This window comes from Pinus tabuliformis, chromosome 5_2 (genome assembly GCF_031772625.1).
Source record: "Pinus tabuliformis cultivar Carrire ecotype Pingquan chromosome 5_2, CPIR1, whole genome shotgun sequence".
NCBI classification, from domain to species: Eukaryota; Viridiplantae; Streptophyta; class Pinopsida; order Pinales; family Pinaceae; genus Pinus; species Pinus tabuliformis.
The window spans coordinates 514,501,888-514,514,713 of record NC_142306.1 but is presented as its reverse complement, the minus strand read 5'-3'; positions in this window follow the sequence as shown (position 1 = coordinate 514,514,713).

Sequence of the window (12,826 nt, the reverse complement as noted above, 5' to 3'; positions counted from 1 at the left end):
CTTTCAATTCTAAAAAAACATTTACCCTTTTAATGTTTTAATGAATTCAGAAAATTAATTTTAAATTATTTTATAACAATAAAAAATAATTGACATAGTTATTTTTTAAAAATTCTCAATTTAATATCAAATTATGAAAGCCTACATATTGAAATAGGAGTTGTTTTTAGTGTGATTTTTGGACTTTCTAGTGCGAGAGTCTGGCGAAAAATTTGAGTTGAAATCTTCATTTATGTTATTTAAACTAGTTTTTTGACTGTATATATCAATTCAGCACCCTAAAAAACCCCTTGGGCACTTCCATTTTGCAGGGATTACCCATCAAACTTGTGATTTCAATAACTTCTTGCTAGATTTTAGCTAAATTAAACTAGAAAACGCACCAGAGAAACTTCCAAAATGTCACACTTAAAATGACTCGATTGAAATATAAAAATTTAACTTTGTACAACATTTAATTGTATCCAAAAGGCATGAATTAATACTAGCTTTTTTCAAATACCTTTCTTCCACTAATTAATATTGATCAAGCTATAAGACTTATACTACTTGTCTATATTAGAAAAATAAAAGAGAGAACAGAGAGCTATTACACAAAACACAAGTTTCACTTGATACTTTTATTGATCACCACAAGTACAAATATATAAGACACCAATTATTGACTTCAACACAAACATATCACCATTACAACTCACACATTAGAACAACTACTTCTACAATGGCTCCTCGTAACTCCTAATGATAACTACACATGACATGGAAGCATTGCTTCCAACACCCTCCCTTAATGCTTACATGGAAAACATATTACAATAATAAATAAATATGTCTGACTTGTCTTCATCAATACCCACATCCACTCTGGAATCTCACAAACACTGCTCTTTCATCACCACATCTTTGAGTTGTCACTTGACCTCTATTTAAAACATAACTGCCTCTGATTATCGTTGATGAACTTTGCAAGATCAACAATATTCACAACTCGGCTTGTCGGGGCTTCTGCGATAAGAGCCATCAAGTAATGAACCATCCTATGGACCAACCACCATCTCTCGGATATTTTGATTTCGGCTATCCGTCAGTTGATAGGATGGAGGTCTAGATACAGAATGTGTTTAAAAGTTAATCAAACAACTTGACTAATGAGCACCTGTATTGCAACAAGAATGTTGTAACCCCTGGGGCTACCAACTTTACTTTATCAACTCGGGGTTCGTACAAACTTGGAGGTGACAGTGTTATATACACAAGTAAATTTTATGGGTCTTCGCTTTTTCATTGCTAAGCTAGCGATAGACCACTAAGGTTTTTCAAACCAAACTCCTATGGATTCAGAAGAATCTTGACTACCAATGAGGGAAGAGAAATCTTGTCTACTGCAGTAAGGAAAAAGACTGAAATCAAATGCTAAAACACACCATTTTCCAAATGACTGCTAAGAGGATATGATTTAAAATAATGTTAAGTTAACATGTATGAAAATATATTGTCCTAAGCATGTAAATTCAAAGCACCAAACATTCTACTGCTGTGCATGTAAATGAATAAAATACTTATGTTTGTCTTTTTTTCTTTTTTATGTGAAAGTGTGAAAACTAATCTCTTTTGGTGATGTGGCAGGTGGCTTAAGGATGATGGTGAATGATTAGAAGGCTGGGGAGACCAGTAGGAGACCATTTCTAGCTTCCTAGAGGCTTTTTCCTCAATTCAGCCTCAAAGCAGGCCAATACAGGAAAACCTACAGGATGTCCTAATGTGTTCTATAGGATGTCTTGAAAAGCTATAGGATCCCTTATATTTCTACAAGATACAACCGAGAGAAAAATGATGTGTGTTGAAGGTGATGGAAGTCTTAAGGAAGGTGGTTGGTGGATTTAATGAGGCAAGGGAGTGCCTATGACCACTTCAGAACCCAAAACCAAGGTTATGAGATGATTGGATTTGCTCAACAAGCTTGCAGAAGTTTCCTTGTGAAATGATGAAATTGGTGAGGGTTTTAGTGAAAGCAAAGAATGATTATGGATGGATGAAGTTGGAATGAGGTTGCTAACTATGAAATCTCTATGTACTTCTGAAACACCTGCACTGCATCAAACATTGAAATTTACCCAAAAATCATGTAAACAACAAGACTTTCAATTATCTAAGGAAATCATGATTTTATAATCTAGCTACCTACTTCATGCATGCAGAGAACTTGCAGAATAATATGGAACATTGATGAGATCTAATGTAATATTGAAGATGGAAGAAATGATAACTAAATCCTACTCTTGCAAACTAGTCAAATTTTGGCCTAAGTACAAAAAACCCTAAATTCTATGAGAAACTAGAATTATGTCTTTTTGGGGCTGCATAAGAGTTCTTTCCTCAAACCATGATCCCTAGAGGAAGGATTGAGGTCAAAACCACATATTGAAAAATTTTTGATGTTCCTTTATCTCTTCTAAAATATTGCTAAAGTAAAGCACAAATGGAAGAAAACTAATCAAATCTACATTACTTGCAGTGAAATAATTCTAAAGAAAATTCAACCATTAATCTATGAATTCAATCTAAGCATACAAATATAGGAAGAAAATCCTTTTCTACTGGGATTAGTCCCTGACCCAAGAGCTTCAACCCTCTAAGTTAACTCAGTGATGGATCAAGGAATTGCTCATTCTCATTATCAAAACAGAAAATTACATAACAATGTCTTCCACAAGTCTTGTACTCTAAAATGACTAGTGTTTTTACAGCAAAAATTTGAATCCTAATGAGGCTCTAGGCCTCTTTATTTATAAAACTAAAGTCTCCAATGACTTCCTTAAATCTAGGGAGGCTCAGCTCTAAAACTTGAGATAAACTAACTCTTTAACTATCACTTGCTCGATTGCCTTTCAATCTCCATGACTTGGCTGCTTGTTCTCCGAGCTAATATTAATGATGGAGGAATATTCGAATGAGGGAGGAGTAAATGAGGAGGATCTACCTCCTATAATCTCTCCTCCTTGTCTCATTTGAGTTTCAACTCTTAATTAGCCAAAATTCCATGACTTTCTCTCACAAACCTGCAATCAATGCACATTAGTCCATAAACAAAATATAATATCTCACTTTGACTCATCTCATTAAACAAAATATAATCAAAATATGTAATAAATTGTGAGAAGAGTTGATTTGACTAAGCTAGGAGGTGGATTAAGGTTCATATATTTACCCAATAATAAGTCTCATCATCACCCCCTACTGAAGGTGTTTCTCATCCTCTGACCAAATCAATCAATACCATGTATTCCATTGCTCTATTGGCCTCCCTGACATCCCATGCTTTTGTTGTAGTTTCCTCTTCCTATGCATAGAGTCCTACCTTCCTTTATATTTCCTCCCATTTCTTTCTTTCTTCCTCTTCCTTCCTTCCTTCTAACATTCCTAAGAGTAGTGGTGGACTAAGTCTCAAGACAATCCAATTGACTTTGAGTCTTTGGAGAGCTTGCTTTTACATGGGTGTCCTATTTAATGCTTCTCTCATTCTTTGAGGAGAATGGTACTCTCTGATTTTCAAACTGTAGGGAAATGTATTCCATCTCCTTTGGAAAGATTTCATGTTGTCATCCCCTAATATCCTAAACGTATCCTCAAAGTGTGTAATGGCTTGCTCTTGGGCAGCAAGGTATCTGGGTGCAAGTTGAGGTTCATTTGAAATCAAGTTATGTGTGCTGATGATAGCCATGGGATTAGACTACTCAGCCCTTATGATGAGATGCTATATTTCTTCCCTTGCCATTATTTTCTTCATTTTAGCATCCCTTTCTTCCTCATGGTTCATCCATGATGCCAAATCCATCAACTGTAAGTCCCCTAGTTTTGAATTAGGGTCCCACACATTCATATCTATCAAGGCTAAGTTATGTAGGTAGAACTCAGACATCTTAGACCTATCCTTGAGTGTGCTTTGATCACAAAGATCAATGAACTATCTATAATCTTGTAATGACATAGTGCCTCTCTGTGCTAGAGTCTTGATTTGGAACTACAACCATTATTCCTTAAGGTATAATGCATAGGACTTAGCTGGCATCCTGCACTGAATTTCCTCTAAGGATAGACTGGCCATGGATGCCAATTGATTCTCTCTTTCTTGTATTTTTCCTTTTAACCATTCATTTTCTGCCTCCAACTGAGCTTTCATTATCTCTTCTCTGTCCTTGAGGGTGCTCAGTTCTCTGCCCATCTCTTTAACTTTTTCCTCCATGTGACCTATGTCCTCCACCCCTTTGGATTTGGCAATCTGCATCCATCTGTGTGTTCTTACCCTTGTTTCTCAAGCTGAAAGAATAATGGGATGGAAATTTTTTGTGGAATGACCCTACCCCCTTCAATAAACTTGTAGTAGGAGTCAAGGTTAGGTTGAGGACTAGGTTCCCTTAGCCTTGGATCCTCCTTCTTTGTTTCTTAATGCATACTCCCTTCTTTATCCAATTTCTCAGTTTCCTGTAAGTTTAGCATAGTTTCATGTAGGATTGCCTCTGCTTCCTTCAGATCCTTCTTTGTATCCTGTAGGATTCCTTTTCCTTTCGATGAGGCAAATCTATTGATAGGCCTTCTAATATAAGTGATAGGAGACTTGGGGGAGGATTTTCCTGAGGATCCTTCTCCTTTGACTTTTCATAAGAGATGCCATTTTCTCCTACTATTCGAGTGAGTCTTTAATAACAATAAGAACCTTGGTGGGAGTTTGAGGTTTTCCCCACCCTATTCTTGTACTTTTTCTTGTCCTAAAGTACAATGGAGTTTGTCTCTCTCTTTTTCCTTTTTGTTTCATAGGGGTTCTAAGGGCAGTGAGGGCAGCTACTTCCTCTTTCCCAATGGGTTCTGGAGATACCCTGGGTGATTTCTCCTTGTCTTCTACCTCCTCTTTTCCATTCCCCCTCTCACCTTTGTCTTTCTCCTCTTCTTCTCCCTCTAGTTCCTCACTCTTTTCATCGGTTTCATCCTTTGCATGTTCTTTTGTCTCTTCACCACTTTCCTTCTCTTTTTCTTTCTCTTATTCCTCATCTAATCCCTATTCATCCCTCTCTATTTCTTCTTCATCCTTTTCAGTTTATTCTTCATCCCTTTCACTGGTAGTAGGGCTCTTGTCATATTCAAGGGCTTTTATATCTCCCTTTGTCTGCATGTCTCTGAAAGTTGCCCATGTGATAGGGATTCTGAGGTTTTGGAGGGCATCTTCTATGATAAGTTTAATTAACCCATGATGGGCTAGTTGTTGATGGTTTCCTTCCTGCACCTTCATGCTCATATCTATCACTGATTGAAGAAGGAAGTAGGGGATGCTGAGTTTGTTTTGAGGAGGTTTGTCTACTCCAAACCTCAATTCTTGAAGAAGCCTAAAGTGGTATCCATATACCACACTGTACCTACCTCCACATGAGATATACTTTATAAGGTGTTAGCTAATTTAATTACAAGGATAGGGTAGGCTTGCTCTTCTCACTCCATTTTTTTCTTCCATGGCCTCCTCTCCTTCTAAAAAGAATTTCTCCTTTGCAGTTTGGCTAGTTTCCTTATCCTCCTTTCTCTAAGGCACTGCTAAGGGAAGTGTGGTAATTCTACTTATGATTCAGGGGTGAGCTCTATGGAGAGGCCTCTCACCACAATAGTGGCATGGGTCCTAGTGAGTGGAATGAGGGAGAGAGAAAAATCTATGGCTACTTCATCATCATACCCCCTCAATTTCTCAAAGAAACCCATCCAATTGTGCCTTGTGAATATCTCTAGCACAGGAGGGTTCTGATGGATCCTCACTATGTTGATGGGCTCCCTTTTATTAAATCCCCCTGTCATTTTCTGATGGATGGAGGGTTGTATAGGTCTGCAACCAAATTTAATGAATGACGAAATTTAAATGAAAATTCTATGTATGAAATTCCCTTATGCTACAATCACTTTCAACAACCTAGAAGATTTTTTTATGTTCCTTTCACTTGGAAAAATGTGGGGAAATGTAGAGCCTAACTCCTTATCACTTCTTGATTAAGCCAACCCCTATTTTCCTCCCTCTGAAACTACTCACTACCAATCCTGTAGGTGTTGGACTGTATCCTATAGGATCCAATAGGATTTTCTGTAGGATCCTGTAGGTGTTCATGCGCAGGAAAAAATGAAATTTTCCTTTCTTGTAGATTGCTTGAGGGCTGAGAGTGACTTTTCTAGTGTGGAGCCTTAATAATGTGAATGCTTCTATGCATGGGGATCAACGTTTATTTCCTCATATGGGTGATTTGAGTGAGATGTTGTGCTGGCAGCTAAGGTACAAATATTTATTTTGGGACTATTGGTCCCACTACCACATCATCATTCTCCTTACCTTGTAATAAGCTCCCACTTTGGGCATCCGTATCTTTACTACTTTCGACCTCATCCTTCCTTTCCTTGACTTGACTGCTGCAACGTGTGTAAAGACTAATTGTTTTATCCTCATTGACTAAACGAAGGTGGCCAAGTTAACTGGCCAGCATTCGCTTATAAACCAACTCTTTCACAAATTTTACATCTTTTGATCACATTATGCTAACGAGAGAGTGGAAGCGAGATACTTACCTATGGCAATGATGCCTTGATGCTATTTGAAGAATGAAGTCTTTGTTGTGTGTTTGCTGCATGTGATTTTTTCCTTTTTTTCTTATTGTCCTTTAATGATTTTCTTTGATGTGTAGGTACTTGGTGTTGATGATGATGCTCCTAATGCTGCTACTAGGCTCTGGAGGAACTTCTTCTACCTCTAGATCTTCCATGCTTGAAGCTGACTGCAACCTGTGATTTCTTTTTTGTGGGATAGGCTGCTACAAGATTTCCTACATGATGTCTTGTAGTTGCTTCTCCCTCAAAAATTTTAATCATTTTCTACTCCTAGTGCCCAAGGATGGTTGGCATGGGCAGAGAAGGGATCTAGGGATTTGTGAATGAGGAAAATATCCTTCAAGTGTTGTCCCCTTGCTATCTGCCTTCATCCTCTTTTCCCTGTTTTTTTCCTTTGAAAACTGATTTTTTTTTTAAACTGATTTTTTTTATGAATGCAGGGGTGATCATGGTGGAGAGAGGTATGGTGATGAGATGGTGAAGTAGGAATGTACTTTTTTGACATGGGCAGGTCATCCCTTGTTGTAGGGTTACTTCCTTTACGATTCCCAAGCCACTATAATTCCTACAGGATCATCCTGTACATTTTCAGGGAATCCTTTAGGTTTACAAGGAATCTTGTAGAAAACAAATAACCCTTGCAAACTGAGGTAAATGAGTGGAAAAATGGAGGGAACGATGGAATGATGAAGGATAATGAATGGAGAAATAAAAATATGAGATGGATAGGTCCCTTTTGATTCTTTTTTGTTGCTATGATGGTCCTCCTGCTGACCTGCAAACAATATTTTCATAATTTTATTTTTCTCTTTTGTTTATTTATTTTTTATTTATTTATTATTATTAAATGAAATTGGTCTCCCTCCAAGAGGTTTTCATCCTAGCTGTTTCCCCTAGGCACCTCAAGAGAGGCTTTCACCCATAGATATTTTTATTTCTCCTTTTTTTTTTCTTTTTTTTTGACACCATTGGGTCGCCTCAAGAGGTTTTCAACCCAACAGTGGGACTCAGGTGCATCATGGAGGTTTTCACCTGAGTCTCCTTATTTTTCTCTTTTTTCTTCTTTTTTCTTTTTCCTTAGTGACTTGATGAGGTGGGTGCTGAGACTTGCTCCACCACCATCATTGTTTTGCTGATACCATCAATGAACTCTTGCTTTGACAATGGCCTCTTGTAAACCTTCAATCTGTTCCCATTAACAAGTGAAGGAATGGCCTCTAGATCTATGGTTTTAATATGCACTAAACCATTATCATGGAATTTCTCTATGACATAAGGCCCAAACCATATAGTCCTTAACATTCCCTTAAAGTCTTATATCTAGAATCATATAACAAAGCCCAATCACCTTCTTGAAATTGCTTGTCCTTGATTTTCTTGTCATGCCAAATCTTCCTTTGAATTTGAGTCACCTTTATGTGTAGGAGGGCCTACATTCTGAACTCATCTAGCCCATTCAGCTAGAGAAATCTCTCTTTTTGTGCATTGTTGAGATCTAGATCTAGTTGGGGTACCATCCTTAATGTATTCTACTCAAATTCAATGGAAAACATGACCTTCTTCCCATATACCAACTCATAGCGTGTGAATCTAGTGGTGGTCTTCCAGGTGGTATTGTAGGCCCAAGTGGCCTCAAATAATCTATTTGCCCAATCTTCTCTACTGCTACTAACCAGTTTGGTCAGAATGGCCTCCAGTGTTCTGTTGGTCACTTCCACTTGCCCATTAGCTTGTAGGTGATAGGGAGTGGAGGTTGTATGCTTGATCTTGTGCTGGCTTAACAAGTCTTCAATCATGTTGGATGTAAACTAGCTGCCTTGATCAATGACCAGTTCCCTTAAGAAATCAACCACCTTCTCCTCTGTTGCTGCCTCGATTGCCTTGGTTTCAGCCCACTTGGTCAAATAGTTAGTGCACACAATGATGTACTGCTTTTTCTTAGAAGGAGGGTCAATACGTCCAATGAAATCCATGCCCCACTTGTCAAATGGTTCGAAAGTCACTTGAGGTTACAGAGGAATTTCATCCCTTGGAGTAGGCTTTCCCATCATTTGGCACCAATCACACTGACTAGTATATCTTCTCACATCCTAATGAAGAGTGGACCAATAATAACCAACTTGCAACACCTTGAATGTTGTCCTGTAGGCTACAAAGTGACCTCCACAAGGCCCATGATGACAGGTCAGAAGGATGTCAAAGACTTCCTCCTCTGTGAGACATTTTCTCAGAATTTGATCCGGGCCTAGTTTGAAGAGGTTGCCCCTAATCCAATTGAATGGGGCACTCTTCCTCACAATCTTTCTTTTCTCTTTGGAGGACAAACTTGGTGGGAACTGTGCAGACACCAAATAGTTTTCTATCTCAGAAAACCATGGAGAGATAACTGAAATGGTGAATAAGTGTTCATGTGATAACTGATAATCAACCATTCCTTTCTCCCTTGCAGGAAAACTTAATCTACAAGAATATTTTACTTACCAAGCTTATCAATAATAGTTAGATCAAACTACTGTAATAAAAGTAACCATCTAATAATCTGGCATTCACATCAAGTTTATTCATTAAATATTTAATTGCAGCATGGCTAGTATGTACAAATGTTTGGTAACCTGTAATGTAATGCCTAAATTTATTCAATGAATGCATAATAATGAGGAGCTCCTTTTCAGTCACTTTGTAGTTTAGTTCAGCCTTTGATAAATTCTTACAGATACAGTAAATGGCATAAGGAATTTTTTCATCTATTTGGCCTAGAGCTACTCCTATGGCTTTGTGTGAGGCATCAACATGTATATGAAAAGGAAGGGCCCAATTTGGGCCTTGGAGAATAGGTGCAGTGGTCAACTTGTCCTTTAGGGTGTCCAGGGCCTCTTGATAGATGTTTGACCATACAAACTGAGAGTCTTTGGCCAACAACCCAAATAAAGGAGAATCTAATATTTTTGAAGTCTTTTATAAACCTCCGATAGTATCCAGCTAAACCTAGAAAACTTCTGACATCTCTCTTCTTTTGCATAGGTGGGACCCTTTGGATGATGGCTATCTTGTTTGGGTCCAACCACAGTCCTTGCTGGGATATTGAATGACCTAGCATAGTCCCTGAAGTAATTAAGAACCCACATTTTTCGGGAGTAAGGGAAAGGTTCATTTCAATTCATTTTCTGAACACCTTACCTGAGTTGGACATAGCCTCCTAGAAATCACACCCATAGGTTGTAAAATAATCCATATAAATCTCTACTACATCATGGACTAGCTCGACAAAGATACACATGAGTGCTCTCTGGAAAGTGGCAGGGGCATTGCATAGGCCAAAAGGAAGGACCCTATAGGTGAAATTACCCCAAGGACAAGTGAAGGTGGTTTTATCCTGGTCTTCCAGGCTGATTTGGATTTGATTGTACCGGCTGAATCCATCTAGGAGAGAGAAAAACTTTTTCACTACCAGGCCATCTAGCACTTGGTCAGTGAAAGGTAGAGGGAAATGGTCCTTCATTGTCGGTTTGTTTAACTCTCTATAATTGACAAAAATCCTCCACTTCCCATTTTTCTTTGGACCCAACACCAAAGGAGAGAACCACTCACTATCTGAGATAGGGTAAATGAATCCTCCATCTAACAACTTTTGCAGTTCTTCTTTAACTATATCCTTGAGAGTTGGATTCATTCTCCTTTGGGGTTGTCAGACTGGTTTGAAACCTTCTTTGATATAAATCTAGTGATTACACACCGAGGGGTGCAATCCCTTCATTTCTTTGTAACTGCAAGCAAAGGCATCCAGATGTTCCTTTAGCATATTGCACAACTTTTCTTCTTGGTGTACAGAAATAGATGGGTTGATTTTCAAAGTTCTCTCAGGGCCAAATTATATGGTTTTGACATGGGTAGGGCTTGAATCAGCTAAGCATAGATCAATCTGATGGCTGTTCTAGGTTTCCTTTACTACTTCCTCTAAGGACAAGGTGTTGGGAGTTGGACTTTGGATTATGTGTTCAATCAAATCATCTTCATCTAGTTGTCCTCCTCCCATGGTTGTTTCTAAGGTATAGAGTTTGACTCAATAAACTTCATCTTCTTCCTCCTCTTCTAGCCATAAAGGTAAGTCATGTTCTAGAAATGGCTGGGCAGGAGGGTACATGACTAACTGCTTGGACATATGCCCATTTTTTATAGTCATATTTCCAGCCCTGTAGCTAATGTAGGCATCAGCAGTTGCTAACCAGGGCCTCCCAAGGATGAGAGGGCAACCAATAGCTTGGCCTTAGGCTGGAGAACTAGGAAATCTGCAGGGTACTCCTAAGATTCAATGGAGACCATCATATCCTCCACAATACCCTCAGGGTTCACTGTGGAACGGTCTGCAAATTACAAGACTGTTGTGGTCTTTCTCAATGAACCCTGGAGGTTGAGCTTGAGGAGGGTGTCCTTCGTCATCACATTGATGGCAGCCCCAAGATCAATCAAAGTGTGTGGTACATTGGTGCCATGGACGTGCACATCTAATACAGGGCTTCCAGGGTCGAAATACTTTGGACAAAATACCTGCCCCAAAATTAAGTAAGACAACTGTTCAATGACATTAATGGTAGGGGCGTCTCTTTCTTGCCTCCCTGGATGTTTGAAGCACTTCTTTTTAATCAAATTATTGTAAATAGTTACATATTTTATAGCTTGGAGAAGAGGAATTTTGACACATAGATTTTTCAATTCTCCCAGAAGTTCACTCTCTTCTGGGGTAGGCTGGATTTGTTGAGTTAATCTCTCAGGAAAGGGTGGTGGATTTACTTAGGCATGCTTTCCTCTCTTTCCTCCTTACTCTCCCTAGGTGGAGGTAGAGGTTGGTTGTCTGGGAGTACTCTCCCAGATCTCAAGTTCATTTTCTGAACCTCTAGAGCATAAGTAGGATAAGATGTCTCTCCACTGTATACTTGTTGTACCCGTCTGTTTTTCAGGTTCAGATTTGGCTCGGCAAGCATCTGGGGTTGTTTAGGCCGAGTAGGGTGTAAAAGTTATGGTTGAGCAAGTGGTGGAGGCAATAAAGCTATAGCATTGTTGTATTGGGGTCTCCACCCTTCGGGTGGTTCATTCCACTAAGGCTATGGTGGAGCATATGGTTGAAATGACTGGCTGTTCGGCTGGGAATGATACTAAGGTGCAAAAGACCAAGGAGGTGGCGTAGACCACGAAGGATGAGTAGGGGGCCCCCAAGAGGGAATGGATGTGGTCTGGTTAGGGTTGTAATATGCATGGGATGACCCTTGCATGCCCTGCTGGTATGGCCAAGGCCCATGAGGTCTCCTTTGATTTACGTAGTAGAGTTGTTCATCACCCCTTCAGCTCCCTGATATACAACTTTTAGTCCAAGTAGAAAAGGGCACTTTTCTGTGGAGTGGTTTTCTTCACAGATTGAGTAGACTTCAACCAGGTTTAATGGATATTCATTCCTAGGGTGCCTCCTTTTTCATATAGGGCAGAAAATGGCTAAGGCTCTCTCTGCTTCCTCCTACTTTCTCTTAATGTGCATAGTGTCCATCTGTAGGGAAAGGGTTTGCAACATCTCACTCTTGAAATCTTCCAGCATGTTTCCAATTTCACCCTTGATGGATGTATTGGAAGAGGATGGACTGACCATAGGTTGACTACCCCTACCCTTTTACCCAGCTGCCTTAGAATGGTTTCTAAAGACAATCTTGATATCATCATAGGGTAGCTGGTAGATATCCCCTCCTACTAACATGGTTAGGGTATCCATAAGATCTTCCCTTACCCCTCTAATTAGGACTAACTTTAGTGACTCAGGGTCAAGTGTTCACCTGACCCTTAGCTAAGTTGGAATATTTCTTCATAATCCTCTAGGGATTCATCATGACCTAAGGTCATCCTAAAAATTTCCTCTTTAGTGTCTTTAGACCTGCAATAATCTTGATACTTGTTGTTTAATGCTTGTTTCATCTGAGCCCATGTTGTTATGCTATCCCCAAGTAAACCCATGAACCAACACAGAGTTGCATCCTTGAGAGTGGATAGAAATATTTTCAACTTCTGCTCATCATTGGTGTAATCATAGGTTCTACATATAACAACAAACTCAAATAAGAAAGTGTCTAGATCTTCTGATGTCAGGCCATGGAAATGAGGAAGGCTAAGGGGCTTATATTCTTCATCTTGGTATCCCCATTGGTTTCCCTGATGG